Source organism: Protopterus annectens, chromosome 3.part1 (assembly GCF_019279795.1).
Source record: "Protopterus annectens isolate FY-2018-M chromosome 3.part1, PAN1.0, whole genome shotgun sequence".
NCBI classification, from domain to species: Eukaryota; Metazoa; Chordata; order Ceratodontiformes; family Protopteridae; genus Protopterus; species Protopterus annectens.
In genome coordinates, this window is record NC_056732.1 from 685,294,806 (window position 1) to 685,310,704 (window position 15,899).

Sequence of the window (15,899 nt, forward strand, 5' to 3'; positions counted from 1 at the left end):
TTTATCTGTCTCTGGCCTAGCACTCAAGTGTGGGGTCATTTACTGCACTGTTCTAACTTGTTGATACTTGTGAACCTTTGCTTTCCTTAAAAACAAAAAAAAATCTTGCTTTTTTCCCACTTTTCTGAGATTTAAAAAAGTTCAGTTACAGATTTGCTGTTCTGAACTGTTTGTAAGTTTCTTGGAGGCCATTGTTTGCTTGGGCTAAAGGGAAGTCTCTGTGTTCATCAGTGGCAGTGATAAACATTGAGCAGCCTGCCTGCCCCTGTGGGAGTGGTTACTGCCTTGAAACTGTAGTTTTATTGGCCATTTTGGGTCAATTCCAAACTCCTTGATCTCCCTCTCTTAAAACCTGATTGCCTCATGGTTTTGGCATCTTTTTGGACTTGTTGGCTGTTGGTGAAGCACCCACCAAGAGGAGAAAACGCTGAGAGAAGAAAGGAGCCATTTTTGAGATTTTAAGTATTTTGCTTCAGATTATTTGTTATGTTTTTCTGCATTGCTGCCTACTTTTGAGCATTTTCTGGCTTGTTAAACTTGATTTCTGTGTTGGTAACTGTATTTAGAACACAACCTAGAGCTGATTACTGAATTTCCTGCCTGCACTTATTTTTAAAATAGTTTCCTTTTCTTAAAACTTGCATTTTATCTGTCTTTGGCCTAGCACTCAAGTGTGGGGTCATTTACTGCACTGTTCTAACTTGTTGATACTTGTGAACCTTTGCTTTCCTTAAAAAAACAAAAAAACAAAAAAATCTTGCTTTTTTCCCACTTTTCTGAGATTTAAAAAAGTTCAGTTACAGATTTGCTGTTCTGAACTGTTTGTAAGTTTCTTGGAGGCCATTGTTTGCTTGGGCTAAAGGAAAGTCTCTGTGTTCCTCAGTGGCAGTGATAAACATTGAGCAGCCTGCCTGCCCCTGTGGGAGTGGTTACTGCCTTGAAACTATAGTTTTATTGACCATTTTGGGTCAATTCCAAACTCCTTGATCTCCCTCTCTTAAAACCCTCTTTTGCGGGTTTTTGCGCATAGCGCAACATCGGGCAGCGCCGCCTAATTGGGTTTAAACTATTCCTGGCTCCACAAAGTCTGCTCTTCACTTTTTCCCTTAGAACTGCTCTATCTCTCAAATTAAACACCATATTCTCATTCTAAGGCATCTCACTGGTCCAAATAAGTAATCTTACAAGTTAGCACTAATAAACCATAAGCACTACTTACTCTTATACTCTCTACGATTACCTTGTCCCCTATTGGTCCATTTTAATTCAGTTCCATATATTACTCTAGCATGTCCAAAGGTCAGTCAATGGTTTCCTCTCCAGTCCAGCTGGTGAATCTGGGAATTTTGAGGCAATGTTACAACTGTCTCATGTACACGGACAACCCTCTCCTCCTCCAAACAGGTTCAAATATATGTGAGAGATGCAACCATATAGCCAAACTGGAGGCTGAGCTCTCTCATCTCAAAACTGGTGTAACCAGTCAGGAGGAGAAGGTAACCTCACACAACACAATTCCAGTATCACATAGTCCCACCACAACAGCAAACCAAACACATAAAAACACAAAAACATACTCGGAGGCTCTAAATAAAAATCTACCTAAGCAACAGAGACCTCCAAAGCAGACATCCAAGCAAACGCTACCCCAAAACAAAACACATACAACACATAGCACACAAAGTCAGTGTGCCAAGCAGTCACAGCCCTTAAGGCTGAATAACACACCTGATACCCTTGTAATAGGTGACTCTATTGTCAGACACACTGACGTCCCACTCACCAGGCTGAATAAAGAGAAGGTCACAGTGAGCTGCCTGTCGGGCGCTAGGATCTGCCACATAACGCAAGCACTCAGGTCACTCCAAAGCAAATACAAATATGACTCAGTCATTGTACATGCTGGCATGAATGACCTGAGACGTACCTCGCTCGACTACATGAAAAGAGACATAGAGGAGCTCTCTGATCATGTAGCCCAGGCCAGTATGACCCTGACCTTGAGCAGCATCTTACCCTCACCTAGAATGATGCCACAGTATAAAGACAAAATGATCGATTTTAACAATTGGCTAAAATTTTGGTGTCATTCAAAGGGGATCCAGTGTCTGTCAGCCTGGGATGACATGCTCAACAAGCCACGTTGCTTCACTAGGGACGGCTTGCACCTGTCACCCCTGGGCTTTCGGATATTGGCAAAGGCTCTTGCCACCCCATAGTGCCTTTTTTAGGCAAGGCTCAAAAGTCAAACCCACCTCCATAGACAGCACAAGGAACAAGAAACTAAGCGCAATGCTGCTAAACGCCAGAAGTCTTAACCTCAAGATGCATACACTCGAAGCTCTCCTCAGTATGAAGAACATCGATATCTGTGCAGTGACAGAAACCTGGTTCAAAGCTCCAGAGAGCACCCCAGCACTACCAGGTTATACCTCATATCATGCTTTTCGGCCCCAAAACCTGGACCAAACCACAAAAGGAGGGGGAGTTTCCATATTTATCAAGGATATCCACACCTCCAGGTTAGTGGCAGTGCACGAAGTATCAGAGACCATCCATGTGCAACCACCCTCTCAAAGTCAGGAATCCCACTTGGCTTTCCTGAAAACACTGGAGAACACTAAGATCTCTCTGAACACCATTATATTGGGCGACTTCAACTACCCAAACATAGTCTGGGAGCATTACTCAAGCACCAGCACCTTAGCCCAAAGGTTCCTGGAATTTATAAACTCAAATACTATGGAACAACTAGTCACCACTCCCACAAGAGGGGAAAACATACTAGACCTGATCATTACCAACATGGGGACTCTATGCTCCATACCAGAAGTATATCCCTCATTGGTAAGATCAGACCATAAATTAATTTCACTGGATATCCACATCCCGACCCCACCCCCAGCCCAGAAAACCACAGTGAAAAACTTCTCAAAAGCAAACTTTGCACTTCTCAAAACTGAAGTGGAATCCTTCAAGGCCCCAGGGCCAGTGGAAACTATGGCCCAAACTGCAGAATCCTATATAAATGCATTCTACGGACATCTCCAGGAATGCATGGATCATGCTATCCCAAACAAAATCAAGACCCAATCATCCAAAGGCAGGCGTCCAGTCTGGTGGACCCCAGCCATAAATAAACTGTACAACAGAAGGAGGAAGCTACTACATGATAGAGCAAAATCCCTAAAAGGGAAGGCATCTCTGATCAGTACTAGCAAAAATTACGATCCCTCATAAAATCCTCCAAGGCCAGCTTTGAGAGAAAAATTGCACAGGACACTAACGACAATCATAAGGCTTTTTTCAGTTATGTTAGGAACCTGGGATGCAACTCCCAGACTTGTTCTGAGTTGATTCTAAATGACAAAAAATACACTGAACCCACAGACATCGCCAATATCCTGGCAGACAGGTTCAGTGCAAACTTCTCCACTCCCCAAAGAGCAAGTATCTATCCCGGCAGAGTGCAGCCTCCCAAACATCTCTGATGCTCAGGTGAAGGCCGCCCTCTCCAAAGCAAAAAACACTGCTTCCAAGGGACCAGATGGCGTCCCGGGTTGCGTCCTACATGAACTCCAAGAAGAACTAATCCCTCAAGTAAATTGTTGTACAATCTCAGCCTCACTAGAGGATATGTGCCCAAAGAATGGCGTACAGCAACAGCGGTCCCACTCCACAAAGGTGGCACCTCTGCAGACCCTGGAAACTATTTCCCCATAAGTCTGACTAGCCTAGTATGCAAGGCTATGGAGAGGATCATCATGGAACTCATAAACAAAGACATTGGGGACCTACAGACACTAGATCCTACCCAATTTGGCTTCGTCAAGGGCAGATCCTGCCTTTTGAACCTGGTTGACTTCTTCAAAACAGTCACCAAGGCCATAGATGAAGGGAAGGTAGTCCACACAGCCTATCTGGACCTCGCAAAGGCATTTGACACAATACCCCACTTGGGCATTATAGATAAGCTATCCAGCCTAAATATAAACGCCTATGTCACAAGATGGGTCACAAACTGGCTCAAAGACAGAACCCACAGAGTCAGAGTTGCTGGAGCCATGTCAGACTTGAAACCGGTCACAAGTGGCGTCCCACAAGGTTCTGTCCTGGGACCTCTCTTGTTCGGTATTTACTTTTCTGAGGTACAGGCCAACGTGGGAGGACTATGACCCACCAAGTTCGCAGATGACTGCAAACTGGGCACGATAATCGACTCTCCAGCTGACACAAACATCCTTCAAAAAGGTCTCGCAGAGACGGATAACTGGTGCCAGAGCCATGGTCTAAAGCTAAATGCCAAAAAGTGAATAGTCATACCCTTTGGCAAAAACAATGTGCCCACAAATTACTACATAGGTGGTAACCCATTAAGTACAGAGAAAGTAATTAGAGATCTGGGGACCCAAGTTGATAGCAATCTCTCCTTTGACAACCACATTGTCAAAGTGGCTAGAAAGACCTTCTACATAGCCCACCTCATCATGAAAGGATTCACATCTAGATCAAGAGAGGTAATCGTGCGCCTTTATTCATCCCTCATCAGGCCCATCATAGAATGCAATGCCCCCTTTGGGATGTACCTTACCCGACACCTGCAGCAATTAGAAAGACCCCAAAAGTACCTCACCAGGAGGATCAAGGGACTCAAACAGATGCCATATGCTGCTCGGTTAAAAAAACTCCAGCTCTACTCAGTTGCATACCCCCTACTTCGAGGCGATCTATGCCTAACATATAAAGCTATGTCCAACCCAGAATTAATGGACATGCTCCACCTCACTAAATCTAAATCCCTTAGAGCCACGCGCTCGAGGGACTTGAACCTCAGCACAGAAATAAATAGAACATGCTGGAGGGACAGATTCATAACCCAGAGGCTCCCTTTGCTCTGGAATAGAATTCCAATTCATGTTAGGCAGAGCACCTCACTGACTCTCTTCAAGAAGAATCTTGATGAGCGGATGGGGGGGGTCATAGGTTTGTCCCGGGGATTACTTCTGTGTCACTATTAGACAGAGGCACAGTAAACTAAACTTTAGAAAGGGCACAATATACTCAAATCAAGGGGTGGCGTAAGCCAAACACAATCGGGCTAGGCTTATAAATGCCACAGGGCAGATAGCCTAGTATGAACCTATATATAAAATCTGTATAAGATGAAATAAATAGATGGTAAAAAAAACTCTCATTGTAGTATAAAAACATAGATAAAATGGTGTTTAAAAATACATAAATAATGAATAAATAATTATTTAAAACAGTATTATCTTTCTATGACTTTAATTTTAAAAGAGAGCTGATAGAAATGCACTTAGCAAGCACATAATGGAAAATACTGGTCATTCTTTTAATTTTACTGTCATTGATACTATTAAAAGGGAACCTCGAGGTGAAACCTGGTCTCTTTTACTAGAAAAGGGGGAGCTTTACTGGCAACTGCATCTTAATTCATCTAGTTGGCCAGGCTTAAATGAACACATTTCTATCAACTCTCTTTTCTGCTCCCCTTGTAATTCAGGAGACTGACTTTAATGCTCTACAGCAAGCCGTTTTTAATTTAACTGCCACTGTACTAGGTTTAACTAAAAAGGTTGATCCCTTTCTCGGCACGACCCCTAATGATGAGGCCATGCCCCTGAATGATGTCACCACACCACCTGATTACGTCAGACGCACGCTGAGTACTCCAGGAGAAGCAGAGGTTGTTTCTACTAGTTTACAGAGCATTTTGAATGAAGGAAACACATTACAAAGACTTAATCTGTTGAACTCTACATCCCTTATGGCTGGATTAACTAATGAAGATGAACAGTCAATCCCTTGTGGACAGAGAACTGTAAATTCGGTTTCTCAACCTACTGTGTCAGGATCAAGTGTTCTTTCCAACTACAGAGGTTCTGTCCCAGTTTTAAAGGACTGGCTTACTGAACAGTGAAAAGCAACCAACCGGTACTGTTTTTAACAATAATATTCAATTACTTTTAGAAGAATTTGACTACAAACTTTCAAAAATCAAGCGCTTGCAGCTTCACAATGCATACTTTGCTTAATGTATAAAAGAGCACATTGTTCCTAAGGGACTCAGAATGTGGCATTATCCCAGTGGTTTAAAAGCAGGTTCTGACCTGCGTAAAGAACTTATGGCTCTTTTTAATGCTCATGGTGTTGAATACATGAAAGTTATTGTGAAAAGTAATGATGTTATGATTAATGATTTAATTACTAGTGATTCATAGCTTGATAAAAGAATAAGTGAACACACACAATATGATTTATTTAAATATGAATGCACACGTATTTTTCATAGTATTGAGCAGTTATCTACCTCTATAACAGCATGTAGGGTAAAATAGCTTAACAGGGATAAAAATGACTATGGGAAGGGATGGGCTTACCCCAAACCACCTCCTTCACAGGAATGGGGTAACAAATTCCCAGACCATGGCTACAATAATTTTGCTGGTAACAATACTGTTAACAACACTGTAGTTGACTGTGATATTGCTAACAATGGGCAAAATGATTTTTTAGACCCACGAGAATTCCCATCCCTAAGACGGTCGGAGAGAATAAGGAACAAAACAGCAGTCTCAGACCAACCCTGGGAAATACACCAAAACACGAGGAGGAGATTCAATCGGAGGAAAAGGGGAGCACAGAATAAAACTTGGTCCATCAGGAATTAAATAATGATTTTCAAGCTATTTTAGAGGTGTTTTCTGACCATGTACTACCCCATTGCCACATCATTACTAATGGTGAAGGTGATTTCAAAGTGTACAATTTTTCTGATGTGTTTATTGAGACTAAGCACTGTGACTGATTTTCAAAAGGTTTTACTTACGTACCTGCACAACCCACAGACATTTCCAGCACATTAATTGACCTGAAATTATACACACATAAGTTGAATTTCAAGGTCCTTTTTCAGAATTCATTATCAGAAGATTTTATTAATCCTTTAGCCATGTCAAGCACATACAACCCCCCGTTCACCCGATTATTCAGCTGTTTGAATGAATATGTGAACTTGATATTCGTAATTTTTTAAGGATTAATCAATAAAGGCAGACAGACAATAAGGTGGAGGGTATATTACAGGACATTAAAAGTGTACTTGATTTGGTCAGAATAATGAAACCTGACAACGGAGGAGGTGTAGTCCTTATGAATCAGGTTGATTACACTAACAAGATCTTACACATTTTGAATGGGAAAGCATATGCAAAATCCTCCTTGAATGAATTACACACAGCATACAATAGAATTATAAATGAGTTACAGGATTTATTTATAGAGGGGTCCATCACCATTGATGAGTTAAATTATCTCACAGTGTCATATCCCATGATGTCAGTGATGTTCAGGTTACCTAAACTACATAAAAATCTCGAACAGCCACCCATGACACCCATTGTGGATGCAAAAGGTTCCATTACCCACCCACTCGCAAAACTCATAGACATTAGACTTAAAGAACTGGTATTCACTGAAAACCATAAATGTAAGGACTCATGGAGTTTTTTATATCTCATTAATGACACTCCATTTAAAACTGGGTATGTCCTTTTTACTTTTGGCATCAAAGATGCAGATTCTGTTATTCCCCATAACACAGGCTTGGAATGGTTTTCAGAATACTTATATGAAAAAGAAGTTGAACACAACAATGTCCAAGTATATACACACTTCCTTGAACTTGTTTTGAAAAACAACTTTATCTACTTTAACCGTGAAATATATCTGCAACAGGAGGGAGGGGCAATGGGTTCTTCTTTTGGGGGCCTGAACGCAAATATTGTTGTCACCCAATAGCAAAAGAAGTTTTTGTTCAACAGTCCAATGTTCAATTATGTAAAATGTTACACGCGGTTCCTGGATGACATTTGTATTATGTGGGATGGACCCCCAGAACACATTGATGAATTAATTTCTTATACGGATTCTACTACTACATTTTTGAAATTCACACATAATTATAGTATGGACCAGTTGCTCTTTCTAGATGTTCTTCTCACTAAAGATTATATAAACAACAAGTTTGTTTCAAAAATATATAGAAAGGAAACCTACTCCAACTCCTTACTCCATTACTCAAGTACACATCAACTGAAACAGAAAAAAGCCATCGTAAAGGGACAATTTGTTAGGGCAGCCTGAATGTTTTCAGTTATGGATGATTTTCTCAGTGAATGTGACAACTTGAAATGCATGTTTTGAAGAAGAGGCTATCCGTACAAATTTATTACTGAAATTATGTTGGAAGTAGTAAATAAAAGGGAGAGAGGTCATTTTAGTCCTTTACTATGAGATATTGACACCAGCATCACCAGTATTAACAGCTCCACTCAATGCTTAAATGTGGAGAACCAAGAAGCAAAAAGGGACTATAGGATGTCTTTCATTACCATATACACTAATGACAGTTATACTTTAAGAAAAATCCTAGAAAAGAATGTGTTCATACTAAACCATGATAAAGCCATTAGACTGTTTACTGACTCACATCCTGTCATAGTATTTAAGAAGGGCAGAAACTAAAAGAACATATTTGAGATGAAACCAAAGTGAATGAATAATGTTGGGCACATGAAAAAGTGTGCCATGTGTAACTATTGTAAACATATTAAGGAAGGTAGCACTTTTCTGATAAACAACATTGAAGTATAACTTCATCAAAAATACAATTGTGGATCTGAAAGGATTATTTATTGCGCTCTATATAATTGTTGTAGCTGGTTTTATATTGGAAAAATGGACCGTAAATTAAAAAAAAAACGTATCTATGAGCATTTGTATGACAAAATCCAAAAAAAGATACAAATGCACTTAGCAAACACATAATGGAAAATACTGTTCATTCCTTTCATTTTACTGTCATTGATAATATTATAACAGAACCTCGAGGTGGAGTCTGGTCTCTTTTATTAAAACAGAACCTCGAGGTGGAGCCTGGTCTCTTTTATTAAAACAGAACCTCGAGGTGGAGCCTGGTCTCTTTTATTAAAACAGAACCTCGAGGTGGAGCCTGGTCTCTTTATTAAAACAGAACCTCGAGGTGGAGCCTGGTCTCTTTTATTAAAACAGAACCTCGAGGTGGAGCCTGGTCTCTTTTATTAAAACAGAACCTCGAGGTGGAGCCTGGTCTCTTTTATTAAAACAGAACCTCGAGGTGGAGCCTGGTCCCTTTTATTAAAACAGAACCTCGAGGTGGAGCCTGGTCTTTTATTAAAACAGAACCTCGAGGTGGAGCCTGGTCTCTTTTATTAAAACAGAACCTCGAGGTGGAGCCTGGTCTCTTTTATTAAAACAGAACCTCGAGGTGGAGCCTGGTCTCTTTTATTAAAACAGAACCTCGAGGTGGAGCCTGGTCTCTTTTATTAAAACAGAACCTCGAGGTGGAGCCTGGTCTCTTTTATTAAAACAGAACCTCGAGGTGGAGCCTGGTCTCTTTTATTAAAACAGAACCTCGAGGTGGAGCCTGGTCTCTTTTATTAAAACAGAACCTCGAGGTGGAGTCTGGTCTCTTTTATTAAAACAGAACCTCGAGGTGGAGCCTGGTCTCTTTTATTAAAACAGAACCTCGAGGTGGAGCCTGGTCTCTTTTATTAAAACAGAACCTCGAGGTGGAGTCTGGTTTCTTTTATTAAAACAGAACCTCGAGGTGGAGCCTGGTCTCTTTTATTAAAACAGAACCTTGAGGTGGAGCCTGGTCTCTTTTATTAAAACAGAACCTCGATGTGGAGCCTGGTCTCTTTTATTAAAACAGAACCTCGAGGTGGAGCCTGGTCTCTTTTATTAAAACAGAACATCGAGGTGGAGTCTGGTTTCTTTTATTAAAACAGAACCTCGAGGTGGAGCCTGGTCTCTTTTATTAAAACAGAACCTCGAGGTGGAGCCTGGTCTCTTTTATTAAAGCAGAACCTTGAGGTGGAGCCTGGTCTCTTTTATTAAAACAGAACCTCGAGGTGGAGCCTGGTCTCTTTTATTAAAACAGAACCTTGAGGTGGAGCCTGGTCTCTTTTATTAAAACAGAACCTTGAGGTGGAGTCTGGTCTCTTTTATTAAAACAGATCCTTGAGGTGGAGTCTGGTCTCTTTTATTAAAACAGAACCTCGAGGTGGAGCCTGGTCTCTTTTATTAAAACAGAACCTTGAGGTGGAGCCTGGTCTCTTTTATTAAAACAGAACCTTGAGGTGGAGCCTGGTCTCTTTTATTAAAACAGAACCTCGAGGTGGAGCCTGGTCTCTTTTATTAAAACAGAACCTCGAGGTGGAGTCTGGTCTCTTTTATTAAAACAGAACCTCGAGGTGGAGTCTGGTCTCTTTTATTAAAACAGAACCTCGAGGTGGAGCCTGGTCTCTTTTATTAAAACAGAACCTCGAGGTGGAGTCTGGTCTCTTTTATTAAAACAGAACCTCGAGGTGGAGTCTGGTCTCTTTTATTAAAACAGAACCACAAGGTGGAGTCTGGTCTCTTTTATTAAAACAGAACCTCGAGGTGGAGTCTGGTCTCTTTTATTAAAACAGAACCTCAAGGTGTAGTCTGGTTTCTTTTATTAAAACAGAACCTCGAGGTGGAGTCTGGTCTCTTTTATGAAAACAGAACCTCGAGATGGAGTCTGGTCTCTTTTACTAGAAAAGAGGGAGCTTTACTAGCAACTGCGTCTTAATGCATCGAGTTGGCCAGGCTTAAATGAACACATTTCTATCAGGTCTCTTTTAAAATTAAAAGCCCTAGAAAGATAATATTGTTTTAAATAATTATTTATTCATTATTTATGTATTTTTAAACACCATTTTATCTATGTTTTTATACTACAATGAGAGTTTTTTACCATCTATTTATTTAATCTTATACAGATTTTATATGTTACATATATAATACAGTCTTTTACATGTCTTTTCCTTTAAGGGGGTGTGTCAGTTTAAATAATGTATTAATTGTTTAATGATTTTTTTTTACCCATTTTTATTTACTGTATAAAGTGATTATATTTATTATCTGATGAAGTTCTGAAGTGGTCAGGACGAAAGTGCTTATCATTTGTTTTATTCTCTTCAATAAACTCCAGTATTGGTTTTATTGAATTTGGCCTGAATAGGTGCATTTATTTACTGTGGAGTAGTTCTTCCTCCTGTTCCTGCTTGGCATTTTTGTGTTTTGTTTCAAATTTGAGACCATTATAGAGATGCTGGAAATATGCACACAAGTTACTGGCTACTGCTTGCAATACATCCTTGTTTTCGTTATACTTGTGTGTTAACCATTGTACTTTGTTGAAATTTATGTCCACAACCTGATAGTTTTTTTTTCAGCTGCACCGCTAGATTTTTGAACAGATATTATTCTTACATGTCATTGGTGTGTGTATATGTATTGACATTCACGCACATTCCATTTAGGCCCCTGACAATCATACATATAAGCCTACATCTGTGTGTTGCCTTTGACATGGCATATGTATGTGACATATATGTATTCCATTACACGTTTGTTTGGGTTGTGTACACCTACTTGAGCATGCAGCAGCCAGTTTGCTGTTCTCCTGCAGTACTGCTGTTTGGCACTGTGTTTGGTTGTTTGCCTTTCACATGTATGGATGGAGGTTCTGTTGTGTCCTCTGTCAGAATTATCTAGCATTACAAGATCTTCATTTGCTCATCTGTGATGCTGTTTGTCTTATATCTGCATTGCTAACAGACTATGTGGATGTGTGTTTATTTATCCAATGTGTACAGTGAACCTTATTTATTACCATACAACACACATCTACCATTGGTCATACACATCCAGCTATAACTATCACATAGTTTGCTACATGTCATAACATGATAGTGCATATGTAGATATGTTTTTCTGAAGTTCACCATGGCTGGTATGCCTCCCCACCCTGTTCAACAACTTTCTATTGCCTGTGTTGTGAATTGTGCTATCTGGGTAACTTGACTGCCCTTACTGTTTTTTTATCCTATGTCTGTTTTATATTGTGATATTTGTTCTATGGGTATACCTGCTATGATGGCCTTCTCTTCCTCTTTCCCTATCTTTACCTTTCCTTCTATTCTTAAAAAAATAAAAACATGGGACATATTCCCAAAAAAAAAAAAAAATGTCCCCTATTACTATTACTATGCCCCTATTACTTTCCCTCAGATTTTCCTATTCCAACATACCTCTTGTGTGTTCCTCTTCTTCACCCATACCCCACATCTGCTTTTCTATCTCCAAATTCATTGGGTGTGTAACGATGCTCCACTGGACCAGTAATCAAGCAGCCTCAGTCCTCACCACTGGCAACAGTGGGGGACGTTCACTGAGAGGATAACAAGTACACATCTCCACAAAAACAGATCATCTACAAATCGTCTATAGAAGGGCACATATGATATATAATAATCAGATATGTACATCACATCATCCTCCCAACTTGACATGACCAGGTAGGCATAGCTATTGGCACATGAAGTGCCCATAGCTATGCCAGAGGTCTGGAGGTAATACTTCTCATTAAAGGTGAATGCATTGTTCTCCAACACCATTTCCATCAGTAGGCATAAGAAATCTATATGTCTAGAATCATACGTGCTCTTATTCAATAGAACATGTTTAATCATCTGTATGCCATCATAATTTGGTATGCAAGTAAATAAGGATGCAACATCCATGGTGACCAACAATCCCATATCTCTATCTTCAATTTCCTCTACAAAAGCATGTAGGTCCTGCAAATCATGCTTAGTATCCACTAGCACAGATTTACAATGGGATAGAATGGGTTTAAATTGATTGTCGAGGTATATAGATATAGGCCCGGTAAGCCACCCACTCCCTGCAACAATTGGTCTAAAAGGGGGGGCATTAGCTTTGTTAATGTACATCATCCTTTAACAGTAATTTTTCATTACTTACAAATTCCATGCAAGTGATATACAGTACTCATTTACTACTGAGATACTCCATTGTACGCAAGAATATTCTGAGTTCATTGTAGCATATTCACATTTTACATTGTTATCCACAACTTTTCCACTGATATCACCATAATGTGCATGGTTTGATGAATTTTATGGAATCCAGCCCATCAAGTTATTATTCACTTCAGCTTCTTGCATTTTATATTTTTAAAATGTCCATATAATATCATCTCCTTATCAATTACCTTCAAGAATTGTTTTTTTTTTCCAAATTCTATCTTCCAATCTAATTTCTTCTTTTGTATTCTAAAAACATATGACTTATCTTTTCCCCAACTTAGCGTACGTTATACTTTCTCTCATCCTCACATTTAAACTTCATTTACTCTCAAGTGCTAATTTATTCAGCATCAAAAAGCAGTTGAAATCATTCAGTCTACTACTTTTTTTAATCCAACCAACCTGTTCTTTACATCTCTTTTTCCCCATCTGAAATACTTTGCCATGGAAATGCAATATAATATTCTATTATTACTGATTTATACCATGCTTTCCTATCTTGAGGCCTTTTCCCAACACAGAGTTTCATTAATCTATCTTACTTCGGAGTTCTTTAGACTCCCCTTCTAATACTGTTTTCTACTCTTTTGTGTTTCACATAATTCCCAATTCTTTCATTATTCAGCTAAATGTTGATGTAAAGTCATACTCCATTTTCCACATGACTCAAAACAAGTTTAATAATGTTAAGAAAACATTTGAGTTCAACAATCCTAAATCACCATTCTCTTTCAGGTTATACCGCACTCTCCTCTTCATTGTTTTCAGTGTACATTGACAAATTACAGTAAACACTCATTTAATAACATAGATTCTTTCCGAGAGGAAAACAAACGTCTGCTTTTTTTTATATAACCCCATCTCCCAAAACTTTTTTTTTATAATCTCCCATCTCTCTACAATATCTCCTACCTCTGTTTCCATAAACATATTATTCATTAATCAAATCAATCTATAACCAACAAACAAAAACATAAGCTCTACACTCTCTATTACCTACATACTTCTCACAATGCATCTACTAGCACCCTGCTGCTGTCAGGAGACATTCACCCCAGCCCCGGCCCACTTAAACCATGTCCTATTAACACTCTCAAAAACTCTTCCCCCACTTCTCCATCCTGTCACCCAGCCAATTCCTCACCCTCTCACCCACCTCACCCACCACACCCTATTAGTAATGCTAACTCTCATCCCAAACACCTAGCTATCTACTCCCTAAATATTCAAAGCCTTGTAAACAAGACCACTGATCTCCACACTTGGATTGCCCATACATCCCCCGATATCTTAACCCTATCAGAGACCTGGCTAAAACCCCATATCAGTAACAAAGAAATATTACCACCTGGTTACAATATCTACCATAATGATAGACTCCCAAAGAAAGGTGGTGGAGTTGCCATTATCTACTCAAATAATCTTAACCTCTCACCTATAACTATCACTATTCCCAACTTCCACCCAGCTGAACTACAAATTCTCAACTGCCACCGAAATTCCCATAAAAAAATTGCCATCGCCTCCATATATATTCCTCTAGGAAATAATTTTCCCACCCTTGAACTTATTCTGTCCTTGGCTATCCCAAACCATAAACTATGAAATGGTCATCCTCGGGGACATCAATATTGACTGGTTAAAACTCTCATCAGACTCCCCACAACTCTGCATTAACTTACACGGGTTCCTCCAACTTGTTACAACCCCCACACGCATGCACAAAACCTCATCTACTAATCCTATACTAGATTGTATCCTTACAAATACTCCACACCTCTACCACAACCCCTGCACCCAACCTGCTAGCCTAAGTGATCATCTTCCTACCTACATCTAAAGACACTCTCTCCAGTCACCAAAATCTTATAATGTCACAAACTCTCTAACTTTAATGCCAACTCTTTTAACTCCACTCTAGCTAACATAAACTAGTCCTTTCTTCAACACATCCCCCTCAATGACACTGTTCTTGCATTTAATAAATTTTTTTCTAGTCATTCTTAACTCAACATCCCTACTCCAAAAATCAGAACTAAAGCCAACTACACTCCCAGGCTCTCCAAAGAAACTCGAACTCACATGCACAAAAGAGAAAGTTCTTGGAAATCCTGGGCTAAAATCAAAACTCCTGCCTTCCTCCAAAACTATAAAGAGCTACGTAACCTCATCAAGAAATTAATAAGGATAAATAATCCTTCCACAGCTCACCACAATCTGACCAAATATCTAGCCCACATAAATTCTGGACCACCCTAAACAAGATCCTCCACCCAGGGAACCCATCCACCCCTCCCCATTTCCTAACAACACCCCACTAGAAACTGCTACCCTCCTTAATAATTACTTCAGTGATACCACCCAAAACTAACACAAAGAAATCTCAACTCTAATCCCTTTTCAATCACCCCCACTCCAACAAACAACACCCTGTTCTCCCTGATACTCATCCCCACAGCCTATGGTAAATCACTCCTGCTTAAGCTCAAACCTTGTTCTGCCTCTGCAGATCACCTACCACCGATCTTTCTCAAACTTGCTTCAGAATTCATTGCCTACCCAGTATCCCTGCTCATAAAAAGATGCATCCAAGAAGCCACCTTCCCTGACATTTGGAAAGCCTTTTACACAATCCCATTGTATAAAGGCAGAAATTCCACTGATCCATCAAATTACAGACCCGTAGCCATACTTTCCCCACTATCAAAAATACTTGAAAAATGCATCTGTACTCAAATACTTAATTTCCTCCTTCAGGAAAACCTACTGACTCATACCCAACATGGTTTCAGACCAAACCACAGTATATCTATTGCACTGTTGGCCTTTACACACACAGTAGCTGAGGCCAGAGACAAAAACAAACTTGTATCCTCTCTTTTCCTCGACCTCTCCAAAGCTTTCAATACTGTTTCC